Below are 3,702 nucleotides of genomic sequence, written 5' to 3' on the forward strand. Positions count from 1 at the left end.
AAAAGGAGGTGTGATTTGAAGAATGGGAATGAGATTGACTGTGGAAATTCAGTTGGATCACGGAGAAGAATGAGAAGCCCCTTGAGGTTAGTGTTTTTACATTTAGCCGACATCTGTCAAGTGTGTACTTTTCTCCAGACATATTCAGATGCTTAGATATAGGTGTGGAGTAGGTAGAAAGTTGGATTTAATCATGATTGGGGCTTAGAGTATGACAGAGTGAATGATGGTCAAGAAAATTGAGCATATATGCAAGGCAGTGGTTGCAGTGATGCCCATGGAATATACACCAATAAGTGGGGGAATGAGAGCATGAGATAGGTTAGGATTTTGGAAAAGGGGCAAGATAAATGGATTGAATGCAACCTGTCAGAGTATGTACCAATTGTGTTCTTGTTTAGCACCTGATTCTAGTGTGCATTATAATTTTGGGAAAATTATTTAAATATACCAATTTGTGCAATCTTAACCTTAGAATAAACTCTAAGATTTCTTTGCACCTCTAACAATTTGTTATTCTGTGATTCCATGTGAAAGCACATAATATATATACTAATGAAGAATAGATTCAGTTTTTAAAAAAAGATTATGGCAAACCTTGGTAAAGTTTCTCATGACACCTCAAGGTTAATTAGGCACTTAATTAATTCCCTTGCTTATTTGTTGCATTCTTTTTGGATGGTTGCTACATAGATAAGGATTTTTAGAATAGGTATTGAGAGGTATAATATCTGGAACATATTAAGAAACATACCTGGAATCACTGGAAGTATGGGCTAGTGGATAGAACTACACATTGGGAGGTAGAAATGCAGGGTTTCTACCTTGGTTTTAACTCTGTTCTCTTCTGTATAAATTATGTTTATTGCTTTTACTATATTTTATTAAAAGTCTTAGAAACTCTGTGATTGGTGCTTCACTTAAGTATTGACCAAATCAGAGCTAGTCACAGAAGTCCTGGAATAGAAGAATTGTGATTGTATTCTTTTCACTTGTCCATTAGAGTCTGGACTAGAAAATAGCAGCCATGATGGCATTTGGGGAGTGAAAGCAGATAACACTTTTTAACATCCCTGTCAAAGCCTTTTCATTTTAATTGAAAAGCCATGCCATAGCCCTTGCTGGCAGTTACAACTACTGTACCTTACTTCGACGATTGCAGTTTCCTCAGATGTGTCTCCTTTATTCCCTTGTCTCCTGCTACAGTTGATTCTTCATATAGAAGCCAGGAGTGATGTTTACAAAAGGTAAATCAGATCATTTTACTTCCCTCTTTGAAATCTTCCATTGACTTCCCATTAGATTTCCAGACTTCATTTTCATCTCTAAGATCTTACAGGAATTGGCCCATACTTTTCTCTGACCTCATCCTAAACTACTTTCCTTTTCATAAACTGTGCTTTAAACACACTGGCCTTTTACTGTTCCAAAAACATGTAGAATTCTTCTGTATCTCAAGGCTTGCAACCAAGGGGTCAGTCCATCTTACTTGAAAAGCTCTTTTAGACCTTCAGGGCTGAGTTTATCTTTTGTAAAAAAAATTGTTCGTTTAACTTTTTTTTTTAAACAGTTGACAGTTTTATTTTCACATTTCACAATACAAATGCTTTTTTTTTTTTTTTTTTAAGTCCCACTACTTCCTTGGAAAACTATTCTCTTCTTTGATAGGAAGGAGAACAAGTCTTCCTTGTCATGCTGTTAGAAAACACCCAGAGTCACAGCACCATGATCTCTTGGTGAAATAGAACAAGTAAAATAAAATGGATATAAAGAGGTTCTTGTCTCTCCTTATTTATCTGGTCGATTCATTCCTGGCCAAGTGGGCACCATCATGGGATGGGCTGGAGGTCTCATCACTGGGGGCCCAGGCATCTTTGACATGTGGCCTCCTGTACGCAGGTTCATTCTAGGAGTAGGTCCCATTGGCATCATCCCAGGAGGAGGAAGGCCCATCATTTGCATCATGGGAGGGCCCCATATGGGGTGCTGGCATCATACCAGGGTGAGGAGGACCCAGGAGACTGGGGGGAGGTGGGATCATTGCCCTTGAGGAGGAAGAACAGAGAATGGTGTAGGGGGCATCTTCCCTTGCTGAAAGGCAACGGTTATTTTCTCAATCAGGCTCTGAGCATGCTCTTCCATCCATTTCTGAAAGTAGTCTTTCACATTCTTTTTGTGTTTCTGACCACTGCAGTGTATCTTTCTCATTGATGGAGAGTCATGGGTGAGGTATGTTTTGCAGTAGTGACAATAAAACTTAGACATGTTGCTCTGTAGGCCATTGGGTGCTCCATCCTGCACCCCTGGGAAATGACTTGTTTGTTTACTTTTTGATTGGGTGTGTGTGTGTGTGTTTATTTTTGAGAGAGAGAGAGAGAGAGAGAGAGAGAGAGAGAGAGAAAGCAGGGGAGGGGCAGAGAGAGAGAGGAACAGAGGATCTGAAGCAGGCTCTGCAGTGAGAGCAGTAAGCCTGATGTGTGGCCCAAACCCACAAACTGTGAGATCATGACTTGAACTGAAGTCGGATGCTCAACTGATTGAGCCACGCAGGTGCCCCTACTTTTTGATTTTCTTTTTTTTTATTTATTTAAAAAAAAATTTTTTTTTTTTTTTTAATATATGAAATTTACTGTCAAATTGGTTTCCATACAACACCCAGTGCTCATCCCAAAAGGTGCCCTCCTCAATACCCATCACCCACCCTGCCCTCCCTCCCACCCCCCATCAACCCTCAGTTTGTTCTCAGTTTTTAACAGTCTCTAATGCTTTGGCTCTCTCCCACTCTAACCTCTTTTTTTTTTTTTTTTTCCTTCCCCTCCCCCATGGGTTTCTGTTATGTTTCTCAGGATCCACATAAGAGTGAAACCATATGGTATCTGTCTTTCTCTGTATGGCTTATTTCACTTAGCATCACACTCTCCAGTTCCATCCATGTTGCTACAAAAATTTTTTTAACGTTTATTTACTTTTTGAGATAGAGAGAGACAGAGCATGAACGGGGGAGGGTCAGAGAGAGAGAAGGAGACACAGAATCTGAAACAGGCTCCAGGCTCTGAGCTGTCAGCACAGAGCCCTACGCGGGGCTTGAACTCACGAGCCGTGAGATCATGACCTGAGCCGAAGTCGGACGCTTAACCGACTGAGCCACCCAGGCGCCCCTACTTTTTGATTTCTATCTCCCTTTGAACTAAACAGAAATAGATGATATGCACTGTCAGTCTCATTGGCTGGTATAGCTTCTATGCCTTGGAAAGCACTGGGTAGGTGCTCAACAAATACTTTTTTAATGGAGGGAAAAAAAGACCTCAAAAGTGGGTGGAGTAGAAGATAGCTTATCTGGAGTTAATGAGGCTAGGCTATTCTATGTCAAATTACTTAACTGTATTATCTGCCCCTTGACTTGTAAAGCTTTGAGTCTTGAAAGATTTGTAGCCTTCCGGATTGTCCTCTTAAAATACAATTAGCCTTGTGAGTTCATCTCTCAAATCAATGTCTACTAATATTTTGGTTCTTAGTGACCACCCAGGGAGAAATAGGACATAGAATGTGCAAGTGACAGACTGTCAGGAGCGGGGGTGTAAAAAAAACAGAGGGCAAAGGACCAGCAGGCAGGAATAATAGGGACAAAGAGATAAAAAGCTGGTAGCAGGAGAATTCTATCAGAATTTTGTCTACAGTGGGAATATTTTTGTTTCTCATTCT

General features: G+C 40.4%; 1 pseudogene; it reads right to left on the bottom strand.

Annotated features, from left to right (window-relative positions):
• Nucleotides 1-1,707: 1,707 nt before the first annotated feature.
• On the bottom strand, nt 1,708-2,373 carry LOC109248664 (U1 small nuclear ribonucleoprotein C-like; annotated as a pseudogene).
• Between the last annotated feature and the right edge of the window lie 1,329 nt (nt 2,374-3,702).

Source organism: Panthera pardus, unplaced genomic scaffold, assembly GCF_024362965.1.
Source record: "Panthera pardus isolate Hobbes unplaced genomic scaffold, ASM2436296v1 HiC_scaffold_15, whole genome shotgun sequence".
NCBI lineage: Eukaryota > Metazoa > Chordata > Mammalia > Carnivora > Felidae > Panthera > Panthera pardus.